The 15,351-nt window shown below is 37.9% G+C and overlaps 1 pseudogene; it reads left to right on the forward strand.

Moving 5' to 3' along the window:
- The first annotated feature begins 571 nt into the window (after positions 1-571).
- LOC139726923 (epithelial splicing regulatory protein 1-like) overlaps positions 572-15,351 on the forward strand; it is a 41,056-nt pseudogene continuing 26,276 nt past the window's right edge.

The following is a 15,351-nucleotide window of genomic DNA, read 5'->3' on the forward strand; positions in this document are numbered from 1 at the left end:
GGGGGGGGGCAGTTGGAAGGAGAATGAAAAAGAGTATGCGGCGCTTTTCTCTCATTTGCCCTCCCATATAGAAAATGCGGGTAACACGCACAACACACAAGGACGTATCTGCGGCGGAGTCCACGCCCATCTATCATGCAGTCTCTATAAGTACGTCACGTTGGCTCGCCCCAATGTATAGACCACGAGTTGAAGTGTTGGAACTTGTTGGACGCCGCGGGCCGCTGCTGGTAGGTTGTTTAGCCGTAACACGGATGTGAATCGCAGTAATCGTGGACTCATCTGCCAGCCAATTGGGAAGCCCATACACTCACACATTCACAGCCCGTTGCACGCACCAAGGGGCTTTTTGTCATCGATGGGATATAGACACTGCTTTTGATTTCCCTTTGGACGTGTATCCCTCAATACTTAGCTCATTCCAAGATTGGTGACCGAGCCGAGCGGTGTAGGGTCCTATACCCTCTTTTTATTTAGTACCGGGTGCTGGGACTACATGTGTTTTTTTTTTTTTTATTTAGACGGTGAAATATTTTGGGTGAATTGCAGGGTGTGGTGGTGATTCGGAGTGTCGACTTTTCATCTGGGGTCGGACACATGTTTTAGGATCTGTTGGTCTAAATCTGTCTTTTCTTATTCTGGTAGAGGAAACTTTCAAGAAGTGATTTTCAGAAAATGGCCTATAATTATCTGGTGATTGTGTTCTGCACGACTGCTGGGAGGAGAGGAGCCTTGCTTGGTACGGATGAGGAGGATCTGGTTCTCCTTGTCTGGGTGGTGGTTGATGTGGAAACCAACAAGGTAGGGTACATTATTTTCAGTATCTTCTTTCTCCGTCACCGTGTCTACGCCAATATTATTGGTTTGACCAATGTGTTAGACCTACCAGCGACTTTTTGTCAACTAATGTCGGGTGATCGGGTTTTCCTCCCTGAGAAGTCTGTTGGCTAGATGCAAACCTATTCGTTTTTGCTCATCTCTTTGATTTTACCAAAACTCAAGAGGATAAAAGTCCATTAATTAAGGAAATAAGCATCTAATAAGGTGCCTTTTACATGCGATGATACTTTTACATGTCAGCAGTGGATGGTTAAATTGGGACCAGACTCTTGAACTTTGAGTGTTTGATATTCTCATTGCTACAGTTTCATCATCTCGGCAAATGCCTTGTTTTGTTTCGTTTTGTTTTGTTTTAACGACCGAAACCCTTTCGTTTAAATCAATACACAATAACTGAATTAGTATATTGGCAACTATTAAAACAATAATGATCGGCGCTGACATTAACAGCAATGTGTATTCACACGCCGCTAATTGTAATCTTATGATATACTAAAAATGAAAACTGTATTTTTTTAAGAAGTCTGTTAATTGGCGACGAATTGCTAACAAACATGGCTCATACAGTTTACATTTGCTCTTCAGTACCTTTAATCACTGTACGTTAAGAGATCCACACCTTAACCGCAAATTGTTGGTCCGTGTACATTCATAGTGTACACACAGGCACCCTTAAACGAATACCTGAATCATATTCAGAGGATTCACCACAAAACACTGAACGAGAACAATAGTTCGCTTGGCAGAGCCTTATTGTATAGATTCACCAACGGCTGATGAGATTTGCCAATATACGATAAGATCCAGTGGTATCATAATACATCGTACAGTCTAACCAAAGATGCCAGGTGACGTTTTATTCAACCCACGAGACAATAGTAAATACAACCACGAATGTTTCTAAAGGATCGATGCATGACTGAAGTTGGACGGATGATGTTGAGCCTTGTTTTAATTTTGTTAGGCAATGTATCAGATTAAAAAGGAAAACAAAACAATGGTTAGATTAGTGTTGGAATGCCGCCGTCAAAATGTTGGAATTTTTAAAGTAAATGATGTTTTCTTTCCGTTTATTTCGACAGGTGGTAAGCTTCAAGCAGTCGTATGTGTGTCCAGACAACTCAGAACTTTCCGAAGAGCTATGCAAAACTCTCAATGTAAGACCTGACGTCATAACAGGAGCGGCCTGTTTGAGTCGAGTGATTGCCGAAGTAAGTACCTTCCTTATTGCGCGTTTTGCATAGTATTCTGTTCGCGTTTACAAGAATGAAAGTCGAATTTGATATTGAATAATATAGATTCTATGTAGAGGCCTGTAGCAAATATCAGGTATGGGCATGCACTATAGTCAGTATGAAAATATGTCTGTTTGCATAATTCGTAGGTTTGAGTCATACACAATCATGTCTTATGTGATCAACATTATAGCAGGTAGTGTTCTTGGAGGAGTAACACTTATGTCGTAAATAGCAGAGTGTTGCTCCCGTGATGGTGATGTTTGTGAATTGGAACATCAAAGTTTTGCTTGACGCAGCCACTTGTTGCGTGGATGACCCGCGAAAACATTGACTGAAGCTTTTGTTAATCTGCGATCGATAAGAATGTTCTGTGTGCGTATAGCGATTTTCATGTAGCTTGTACCATGAGCGAATGCATGCATTGAGAGGAATGAGTAGTCAAGTTGGGCTATACACCGACAAGCGAAAACCAACCTGTAAACGTAATATACTACAACCATGATAATTCTTCAGATCGGTCAGACCTTTAAGTCGTCAAATGAAAGCTGTCCCCCTTGGCCACATAGCCAAGATAGAGCATTCACTGATCATATCAATAGACGAACTTGCAGTGTGTTCGCTATATCACGAGACCATGGACTTCATAGTCTTGAAGATACAAATAAATTGAAATTTGCCACATTTTTTCCTTGTTGGTGTTGACGGTGTTACACTTTTTGAAACCATAAAAATAGCGCATAGGCCTACTGAAGTTATACACGATAATCTTTGTAGCTTATCCCAGACACGTGTTATAGACGCTACAAGAGATGCTCGAGTATACACTTGTTTCCAAATGGGTTGTGCCATAAAGGGTGGATTCTAATACAAACTGTAAATAACGATTTACATCATTATCTACCATTGGTGTGTGTACTCAAGCTGCAGATAAGGGCATGGAATACACACTACACACAAAGATTGAAAACGTAGGTTGTCAGTTAAATGGAGATTAGCGCTAGAACGGCGTGAAATAACCACGTGTCACATATCCATAACACAGAACACTATGATCCTTTTCCTATAGCGAAACCAGCATCTACCTACGATGGGAACGCACATTGGGTATACGCGTGAAATAACATCTGCTGCATGCGCCACCTCCCCCCCCCCCCCCTCCCCACCACCACCTGATGGCATTAAAACAAACCAAGATTCGATGCCGTACTATATGTTTTTTAACTTCCATCGGTCACACATATTATCCTCTTGTAGATTTTGTGGCGTGTTTTTGTTTTTCTCTCGAATATCATGATCAGCAGGTCAAGTATGTATTCTATTAGGAGAGGGCAAGTTAGCAACGACGCTAATTGCTAAGCGTTTATGATCATAATATATAATTTGTGATTTATATGACCATGCATCACACAGAGCCAAAAAAAAAAGCAACTAGAGTGTTTAACGTTCATTAAATGTTGCAATCCTAAATCTGAGGTTCCATTTAGCCGCATTCACAGTTGAATGCATCGGATGTCTGTAAAAATATAGAAATGAATGGGTTACAGACATAACAGTATTTGCCAGATTTTGCAAATGTTCGTTAGGCAACCGTCCGTAGTTCAGAATGGCGTGAAAGAAAATGTGTTGCCCTAGCTGCAAACAACATTGTGCATTGTCAGAGCAAGCCTTCTTTAAGTGGGATATCTCTAACTCAAATCTACTTAAAATTCCCTCGTATTTTGCAGCCCGCTTGTATAAATCCAATCGAGATCGCGTTCAGATCACATGGACCGCTTTGTCTGCCCGGGCTTGTTACTTTTGTTTCCCCATCCCCTCAGTCCCACTCAAAGACTTTTGTTGTTACGAGAGGAGAGTCAATATAAATTTGTTAACGACTATTTAAACAACCACACTCCAATGTGCACAGTAGCTGTACAGCATGTGTGTGTATATTATCCTGCATGTGTGTGGGTCTGTGTATAAGTAAACGTGTGAAGTACGGCATACTGACAAAAATGTGAGGTAGCTTGAATATAGTGGTCTGTGTATCAATCACTTTGCGTCATTCAACATGTCATATTGACTTTCTGGCCACAGATGTGTGCCGGGGATCTTTTCAGCCACGGCGTACACTAGATACATGTATTGCTTTATTCCCTATGTAAGTCCTGTATACAACCCGCAACAATTATAACAAACGTAGCATTACAATAATGTAATACATATCGTAGGGTCTATAACAGGATATATAAAGAATTTCAGCTCGGCCTGATGCGACTCTTAAACGACTCCGTTTTGAATCAGTCAGTTTGTTTTTGTTTTCTTCGGGTCGTGTTCTTGAAGAGGCTCACCAAGAAGCAACCAAGTGGCTAAGGGAAAAAGAACCCGAAGGAAAACACACACACACACACACACACACACACACACACACACACAGATGATTTTTTCTTCTTCAGGTCAATAAAAGATCAAAAGACTTGTAGGTCTACAATTTTTTCTTGGGACACTTTCAAAGCTTTGGTATAGGCCGATTCTTGTGATTTGTCTACAAGTATTTTCCCCAACAGCTCAAGAGAAACGAATGCTATATACCGAACAGACTAATGGAGAGAATCATACTGCAATGCGAATATAGGACATGAGTCCTGTGCATAGGCAATGTACAGCTATAGTGAAATTTACTCCTCGTCATTAGATCTAGAAATATTGTGAAAGTTTGTGTATATTCTTTGTACTAAATTATAGGGGTATATGACTCTAATATAGCTAAATCAATGAGTTGGGGTAGAGATCAAAAGGGGGTGGATCTCATTGTAAGTTTGAGTTTTACAGGCCACAAACCAATACAGAAATGTAACTTGGATCCAAGATGATAATATCTTTTGATATCAAGGGGGAGACTGAGCATCCGAAAACAAAACGCGAAAGGCTATTATCCTTCAAGCTTAATTTTCACGTATCCCTCCGCTTGCAATTTGATAATGATACCGATTCTTCGCTACATGACAAGCAAGATTGCCAATCATTGTTTTCATATTAACGTTTCAATTCCCGTTTTTCTTTCAACCCCACGGTTGTCAGCGTATCAATCATTGTTTGCTCTCTTTATTTTTTCTTTCTCTCTCTCTCTCTCTCCTTCCCTCTCTGTACCTTCGCTCGTTCTATCTGACTCTTCACAGTATCTCGGGCTGCGCCGTCCGCGGGCTATTTGTTATGAAGATGTGATATTGTTTCGAAAAGGTGCAGGCGGTACTTTATTCCGAATGCGCTGTTTCTCCCGAAACCAGGACGTTAAACAAACAAGGGCGTATGGCACTCTATCCCTATCATCACATGGTTCATCATGGCCGTTTCTACCAGATACGAATTTGCCAGTATGCATCACAATCATAACTGATATTCTCCATCACGCTCTCTTGAAACACATTTTATTACTGCCCTCACTAAACAAAGAACCGGTATTAATTCCAAACGTTATCATCCAGACAAGGGAGACAGTTTGTCAGTGTAGAATATCTCAGACACAATGTACTGGTATACCTACGTGCTGTATTCTGTCAGTATAGGTTATGAGGAAGGAGTAAGGACGCACCTGGCTCGTTATGTTCTAGCAGTTTGTTAGACATCATTCAGATATACGCCTTCCACATATATACTGCAACCAATATATTTACGATAAATTCTCTAAAATGCATGCCAGTGCGCTTTCCTGCGTGAAAACACTATTATATAGGCCTACACGATACCCCTTCCATCGAGAAAAAAAACAACAACATATTATTGTGAGAGAATGAGAGAAAGAGATTGAGATGAAATATAAACCGGCATATAAAACTTACTATAAGAGAAGCATTTTAGAGGTTATTATCTGATTCTCTCCAGTTTCCTTGTGATGGTATAGAAACAATCTGCTGTCCTCCTGAGTAGAATAATGGTGACTTTAGGAAAGTTAAAGGGGAAAATATGAAAATTATATCAAGTTAACCTTGTGATTTTAGAAAGGGAGAGGACAATCCCATTGGAAATGCAGGAAGGTTGAATTAAAAAGAAATGTTTACGGAATTTTTTCATGAAAACTAAGATATACAATTCGTTAAAAGGCTGGGTAACTGGTAGCTGAAAATTTTCAGCAATTTTCAGGGTTTACAAGGTTTATAATTGAGTTTCTTTTTTCATGTATTATACTTTACTCTCGCAAGATATACGTAAGATAAAAACACTGTTAGTACGGGATCGAATGAAAGTACAGACTTTTACTTTTATTAAGCGTGAGATAGTTCACCACCCTTCATCGTGATTTGTAGAATGTAACAATGGTGCACACAGCAACCGACATTAAAGTGAAATATAAGCGGCATACGTAGAAGGATGAAGAATCAAGAACGTTTACGTGTTACAACGTGATACGTCGCTGTGATACATTTCTTTAAAAAATATCATTTTGAAATTATAGCTAATCACAAGATCATTGTAACTTCTCGAATCAACACAATGAAACTACGCCAAAGAGATTATTTAAACATTATGCCATCACAGTCTATAGATTTACATGTAATTAAAAACACATCTTAACAAACATGAATGTTTATTTTATAAGCCACAAACCAATACAGAAATATAACTTGGCTCCAAGATGATAATATCTTTTGATATCAACAAACATGAATGTTTGTTAAACATTGCTTGAAATGTCGAATTTGGAGAATTGTATATTACAAGGATAAATTCTTGATACACTCTTTAAAGCTATAAAGAAGGGAAATGAGAGGAGTAAAGCAACGTCTTGAAGCAAAGACTCTCAGTTTATGAAGAGACATTAAATTTGCTGTCGCGGTATGTCAACGGGATTCTAATCGACATCAGAATAACTCTCTTCCCAAATTCAAAGACTTTTGATATTTGTGAGCGAAGATTGTCGAGAGCGAAACTGCCCATTGTACAGACGTGATGTAGTTGCAGCTCTGAGTTGAAATCACCTGCTACGCATCGAAACGAACTTTGCTAAAAGCACACTATTTACGAGTTATTGCCTATGCAACCAACACCAAGTTTACGAGTTGCTATAGTTATAGCAAGTCCTTTTCCACGAATGTTCCATCCTGCATAAGCTTATAAATAGACGCCCTCCTCCAACACACACACACACACACACACAGCCGTTTCAGAAATTACTATCAGTATTAGATTTTAAAATGTCAGTATACTCACAGATTTCCTTGGGGTACAAAACTCAGAGGAAAGAGAAAAGCAAAGTGGCCCTGCATGTTCATCGCATGCTTCGATTGTGGTGCTTAACATACGTTTTCACCATTTTGCTTGTTTTTTTTTTTACACTTGAGTCAGATTCACTGGATTTTTTTTCTGACACTGGAGTCAGAAGCATATTGGTCGCTTTATCAGTGTTGTGGTAATAATTAACTCTTGTATTCTCCCTTTCATGTGTTTTCTCTCAAATGATATCAAAGGACAGTGAAGGATGTCCCCTCCTATCCCAACACTGTGTAGGGAAAGAATTCACGAGTGAGCGTAGAGTCAACTTAAACGAGGGAGTACCACGCTTCTAAAAACTAGTTTGAAAATAGCAGTTCTCGATTGCTAAAGCTGTGCAGTAATACATCATGCTTTCCATGAATGCCTCGTCTGCAGACAGATCTTGGAATAAAGCAGCAAATCAAGGACGTGAGATTTACGGTCTGTAGAACTACAGGTGAATGGACGAATCTATTACAATAGACATATTAATACAATTGACAGAGCAACAGCATGCCTATCTACTATTTTCACTTCATGCTCATGCGTAAGAGCCTCACAGACATGAGTGGTGAAAGTTTTGCAAGTAAAGCTATAATTTCAGCACTACGACTTCCATCAGGTAATTTTGATGGAGTTATAAAACAAGTAGGAAATCGTACATCCCAGATTAGAAGCCAGTAGCAGAGTGCGAGGCTGCTTGCTAGACCCTTGAAAACCATTCGGTTTCTGCGGTAATTTATTGCGCTTGCACCATATTGGTAGCAACTCCGAGCAATAGGTATATACAGGTGATGATGCCTCGTCATAGCTGATTATCGCAGATTTAAGGTTAATAATTTGCACGTAAAGGATAGATGCAGTCTCACTGAAACTGGCGTGTTTCTCCATTTGGTGAATATATAAGTTAACAGTTTTTCAGATGATTGTGTGTATAGCTTTTTTTCCAGAAAATGAAACAACTCTGGCCAGCGCGTCTTGAACCGTCACAGTTGACTGAAACAGCAAGCAGCTTGAATATTGTATCGCAGGTGTACCATCTTTTATAATACTTTGAAAATGGAATTTACATCAGCACATTATCTATGCTGCACCATCTATATGAGTCTATGGTTGTGTCCACTACAGAACTGAATCTAATGGTGAATTTGATACGTATTCTGCAATATCGTGAGCTATCATTAACACTTTTTCAACAATCATAAATCGATCATGTAAAAATCTTTTTTATTTCAATGAAATAGAATTTTAGAGGGCTGTCTTCGTTGAGATGTAAACATCGATGTTTGTTTCGCTGTGTGATGTTACATCTCAATCATGGAAGATAAGCTTTCGCCCTCATAATCAACATCAGTATTAGTTATAATTCCAAGAACTTAATGTCTGAGGAAAGTTCACGGCCAGCGTGATAACGTTCTCAATCACCATGACTTAATCGTTCTCTGCAGCCTAAGATGGAACTTGATGTGGTCAGACAGGTATTGTGACATCAAATTTATTGTTCCTGTATGTCACTGAGGTGATAAAATCGTAATCTTCTGATCGGTGATTGAAAGAATAATTGGTTAGTTATAAGAAATGATAATTCGTAGAGTATCTTAAATTACCTCTCCACAGCACTAGCCTGGTGAGCGGTCTGAATCGTGTTGTCAAGTAAGCTTTTGTGATACACAGTACTTATCTCAAATACAAAATGGCGATAGCATTTAGGACTAGCAAGTGACGATGATAAACAACAACTTGAATATCTTTAAATAAACAAAATGTCCGTGACGAGCTAGATAAGAATATAACTTATAAAAGAGGATGCCACAAAAGGACTGTATTTCAGATATTCTTTCACTGCCTATAACTACGTTTTGTAAACGAATTCTGAGATCGCCAATGTATGAATCAACTTTTTCATGGAACGAAGCTGCTGTATGGGTGCATGCTTTTCGTCGTATTCAACACATCTTCACTATTGACTATACTCTAGACGGAGTTGTATAGTAAACGAGGTTACGACCCCTCAGAAGCTTATCCGCCCGAGGAGGTTGTATTCTTCTCTAAGTATATTTGATGGATTTGAGCCCCAAATTCTTCACCCAACCCAAAACTGCTGACAAACAATAGATGAAACGAGGGCTTTTGGCGTAAACATTTTTACGATGTCACGGAACACGAAACAGAAATGGAGAAATGGTTACGATTTAAAGCCCTGATTTGCGTTGTTGGTGTAGTTGCCTTCGGGATGGTCTGTTTATCTCTGTTCATCAGATATGCATAATTATGTCTCTCAAAGTCAGGTCAAGGGTCGGAATGGCAACAAAAGAGACCTAAAGACATGCCAGGGAGTGTACGTATTTATACGTGAGAGAAACACCAACAGTCATTTTCCTTCGCTGGTTATGTTCGGAGACATAGGTTCCTCTCAAAGAGTCCGATCGCCGTTCATCTTTAAAGAGTAAACGACAAAACATTCCTTTTATTGTGAAGCAGACAAAGTTTTATTCACTTTTAACTCAATAGAAACTTTGCTGCTTTCTCAAGGAATAAAATATGCCTAGACAAGTCATTAATAGATACTGTCAAGGCACGGTTATGCAGTTGATACTCTGGCTATTTTGCGATAAAAAAAGAAATGAGAATATGCACGACATTTTATCACCTCCCTTTTTAATTTTTCTGTTATTCACATGCAGTTGCAATCTAACAAACTTTTCGGACACTGTACATTGCTTCGACGTTCTCACATTGTTATTCTTTTACACTACAATCAATCAGTTTATGTTTAGGTTATATAGTTGAAAGTATCAATTTATGTGTCATTTTAAAATCATTTTCTAGAGTAGATACTTAAACAGTTGATGGCAGATCTCACTGGCTTAGTAACGTGGATCGACTTGAACTATGAAATTCATTTCAAATAAGAAAGAGTGTTAATGGATACACTCTGCCGGACGGAATAACCAGCTTCAGTAGAATGACTTAGGTTAATGGCAATAAGGTTACCAAATAATAGCTGTCGTTTGTCGATTCATTGAGCAAAGAATCTATAAGAGTAAAAGTCAACATGATAAGAGGGATATATGTGGAGGGATTTTATATGTCATTTTAAGATCATTTTTAGAGTTGATACTTGATCATTTTGATGGCAGACCTCACACACATTTATGTATGTATGTATGTATGTATGTGTGTGTGCCTGTGTGTCTCTGTGTGTGTGAGTGTAGAGAAATTAGAGAGGATTAGAATTTCAAAAGAATAAGTGTTTAACACAGTTTCTTATTTTGGCCGACTTTTCTCTCCTTCCTGAATTATTTCTTCATGTACGCTCAGCAAAAAAGAAAGTAAACACTTTTTCGAGTTCACATTTTTCATAGAAGATTTTGATGAAAATCAATGTATTATATACCATATTAAAGGTAATTTAATTGCCTATCAAGCTAGTAGGTTAATACAAAAGGAAATCTTATGCATGAGTGAACACATTCGTTTTTGTCCTCCAAAGCACAAAAGTAAAAATTGCAAAAATTGACATGTTGCCTTTCATTTGCAAATGCCCTTCACTATAACAATGACAAAAAAGACCAGTTTAACACAATGAGAGACATGAATGAAATAGCAAAAATAAGTTTTTGTTCTCTTTATCTCTTTATAGCCTCCAACAAAACAAAGTGGGAAAGTAAAGGGGGAAAATAAGAATTTTCTGTCAACTCAAACTTCAAATGATATAGGGAGTAATATGCATAAACATGGTTGAATGAACAGATTTTTTTAAAGAATTCACAAGACAAATTCAAGAACTAAACATTATTGACAATTTTCTAATTTGAAAAAAGAAACAACTAAAATTTCTGCCATTTTTGTTAATTATTGCTTCTTTTCTTATTTCATTTGAATTTAGTTTTGACAGAAGATTCTTCATTTTCCTCTATTACTTTTAGCCTTAATTGATCTTTTGGGCTTTAAAGATGTCATAGAGATCATAGGTTTATTTTTGCAAGTTAATTCATGTGGCTTTTTATGTGAAATTTTTTTTTGTTCTCATTGTTATAAGGAAGAGTGCCTACGCGTGAATCGCAACTTGCTCAGTTTTTGCAATTTTTACTTTTGTGCCCTGGAAGAGAAAAACAAAGGTGTTCACTCATGCGTAAAGTTTTCCTATTTATTGACCTACCGGGTTGATAGTCAATTAAATTATCTTTAATATGGTGTATAATACATTAACTTTTAGCCAAACATTATATGAGAAATATAATCTCGAAAAAGTGTTTACTTTCTTTTCTTTTCTTATTTTTTTTTGCTAATGAGAGTATAGGGCCTACGTCATTCGGTATGTCTGCATGTGTCGAATCTCCTTTCCACTGTGTGTCCTTTTATATTCAGCAAGTTTATTTACCTATATCTGTTTGTTGTTTTGTATATTTCAATATTACTTATCTATCGTTTGTATGTATATTTCAAGCACTGCTCTTATTTTCTTAGCTAGTGCATTTCATTAACAGTATCCAGTTATCGTATTAGTCTTTTTAGTTGACCTATTACGGTAATACTGTACATTTTCATTTCATTTCTGGCATGATCAACTCGCCTCTGTATGTGTGGGTATGTCTATTTCTGACCATGGACCTTCGTACTGATATGATATAGAGTTTCTACTTTTCATATTTTACAGTTTGACCAGTACCTGAAGAACGAACTCGCTGGGGATGATGGGAAGACGTTTTGCCTGCTCACTGACGGCCAACTTCACGTCAGGCAATGCCTCCATCCACAGTCTACCAGCAAAGGCGTGCCTCTCCCTGAGTACTTCTTTAACTTCTTCGATCTACGCAAGGAGTTCCGCAAGAGGTACCCGGATGCACCTCACATCACTGACGTCAAGGATATGGCGAATTGTATCCTTACCTAAAAAAAATAAAAATATATATACATGCATAAGTCATAATTTGGATGATTGCAAGCCGATGTAACGTTAAACTCTGCCTTTACCGTCGACAACCTGTTGGTATGAATTGCAAATGACAGTGTTAATACACCTGAGAGAGGGCTTAATAAGTACATTTTCCCGATATCAGTTACATGCAAACACTTGTTACAGCATTACAATGTTCTTCTGCGTTCTCTTCTGCTTGCATAAGTCCTAGGCCTATAGTATAGCTTCCGACGCGGTCGTCTTGTGCCTCTGCCATGAGATACTGACTGATAACAATGACTAAACTTTTAAATGAATGAATTCTGGAGATTTGGAAGCGATTTTCACTTAGTTTGCATGACCATAAACAGAAAAGCGTGGGATGTTTACAATATTCATGACACAAAGAGTGTATTTTGGCAAATTAAAAAACAAACAAAACAAGCGAACAAACATTTGACTGATGCCCTAGGCTTATGTGTAAACATTCCTACTAGCAGCTATATGGGCAACGTTTACACAAAATGATACATAAGCTTCAAAAAGTCTTCGCCTGAAAACTCGAACTCCAAAACACTTTCATACTACCATTGCTTTACTAGCTTACTAACATGAGCTTTTGACCAGCTAATTGCAAACAAAGTATTTCGACACTTTGGCAATTTGCAACGCTGGATTGTAAGCATCGGGAAGGAGAATGCATATTGTGGGAATGATTTAATAAATTATGGTGCGTGACTCAGGCCATCAAAATTGCCATAGCGTCTAAACATACCAAAGCACCTTTTGCAACCGCGATCATTCATCTATGGGGTCTCTTTTATGCCAATTTTTTGATGCATTATCACCAATTATGAAAAAGCCGAACAATGCATCCATGAACAGTAAACTTTGATTGTATCCCAGGTTCTTTTTGTTGTGTGGTTTCTGATGACCAGTAAAGCGTGATAGATTGTGTCTTGAAAACGCAAACAACTTCACATTTTTTTTTATAGTCTTTTCTGATTTCCCCTTTAAAACTGAAAGAATAAAATCAGGGTATAGTGCACAACAATGTCCCGGGGGAGCGCTACTCGGCATGCATTTGTATATCCGTCAAGGTACTTTAGCCTGCAGACAGTACAGCTTGTTTACAACATGGGCTACGATATACCAAAGAGAGAAAACGGAAACTTTGTTGAAGACCACATGCCATAATCAACCGAAATGTTATATTTACAGAGGTGTGGGACCGTTGGCGACTTCGTCCCTTTAAAGGGTTGCGTTTGAAAGATATCTAGGGTTTAACTATCATCGTAACTGTTATCATTCAAACTTAACTCACGAATTGCCATCTCCTAGAAGACAATTGTCCATTGTATAACGAATTTGTGCAATATCTTATTGGATGCCCGTTTTCTTAACCATACACGAGCTTGAAAGAATCACATTAGATATATATATATATATCTTAATTAAGGTAGTCGTAGCATCCGCATCACAAAATTATGAATAAGTTAACCGCGCTTTAATTTATTTCGTAGACATTTCTTTAAAAGATACCTTTTAACGCTATAATGATGTAACACAGATAATAATTATCTCAGGCATTTATCGCAGCAAAAACGTAATTTCCTCAGTCCAACTTAGTTCTTAAAGTCTGCATAAGTTTAACAAAACAAGAGTAGAACAGAAGACTTCAATCTTTTATCATATTCCTATCGTAATAAGATGTCAAGCCAAAAAAAAAATGAACTAATTAAAATGAATTAGAATTAAGATTACATACGTTCATAATTAAATTCGTCTAAGCATTGTGTACTCAGTATACATGGCTTTTATAGGAATATTCAGTTATCAGGGACTGTGTGCCTAATCTAGTTTTTAAACCTATGTTAACTGACCATCGCTGCTTCATGTCACGGAGATAGCCCATATAGGGGAACTCACATGTATATTCCTTGTGTTCAGTCAGGATTAATGTTCCTGCTTACATCCAATCAACCAAGATGTCTCAACAGATTTCCTTGTTTGGGATTACCTCTCCTTGATTGAAGACGCCCACGGTTGAAACGGTGACCCTTACGGGTTTTTGAGGAAAGTATAGGAGGAAGAAATAATGGTCACAAATACGGCTTCGCCTTGTCATTCAAATGAGGTAATCGTGCGTACTAATCTGTCATAGATGTGCGAGTTTCGATCGATGAGTGAAGAGAAAACACGGTTCCAAGCTCGCCTAGCCCACACCACGTAAGGACACCCATTCTTGCACTAGTAGACCGGCTCCTAGTCTTGTAGTTGCAGGCAGGTTGGAACAGGACCAATTGAAACAAACAAACAAACAAACAAACTGCGGAATTTTTAAATTTGTTCTAGTAGGTAAATTTGAATTTGGTAAATGTTAGGATTTACTTGTAGCTATAGGACACCACCAACCTGACAAATTTCATTCTTTGGCAAAAAGCTGGAATCTAATGGACGTCAATACTGTCTGTGGAAGACACACGAGCAACTCCCTTCGTGTCACTCCTAACAGCTCAGTTTACACGAAAATTCGAATGATCAGTTATACTAAACAGTTGTAGATACTTAACTGGGAAGGCACCACAAGCGTGAAATGAAAAGGAAAACAAAGACGTTTATTGTTTAGCACTCGAACCAGGAAGTAAGTTATCATCACCTTTACGATTTTTTTTTCTCTCTCTCTGCAAAATAGTTCTTTCCCATTCAAGAGAGAAGGGGAAATAACAGTACTGTATAAGAAAAATATCGGCTGGGTTATTAGATGAGAACAACGACCGTTGATTGGAGCGATATTTTGTGTGAATGTGTAAAATCCTAATAGGAAGTTCTATCCTATATATTCACACTATATATGGATTCAGCTTAGACCTATGATTGTGTTGCCGTACATTCAATTAAAAGCGATAGTGTGAAACAAATGTCTAAATATTCATCGAATCGATTTTTTTTTCCTCGTGCAAAGATAAGGTTGCAACAATATTAGTAAAAAAAGACATGTGTAATCGCAGTGTTCCAAAACCAATACATGTCGATGCGAATTACAAAATGTGACAAATACAATTATGAATATGAAATATCTTTTATGACTATCTTTTTAAAAACACAGATATCCAGATGCAATCAGTTTGCTGTATTGGATTA

The sequence above is a fragment of the Diadema antillarum genome, unplaced genomic scaffold (assembly GCF_040938485.1).
Source record: "Diadema antillarum isolate AM-2024a unplaced genomic scaffold, OU_Dant_1.0 seq00000105_RagTag, whole genome shotgun sequence".
Taxonomy (NCBI): domain Eukaryota; kingdom Metazoa; phylum Echinodermata; class Echinoidea; order Diadematoida; family Diadematidae; genus Diadema; species Diadema antillarum.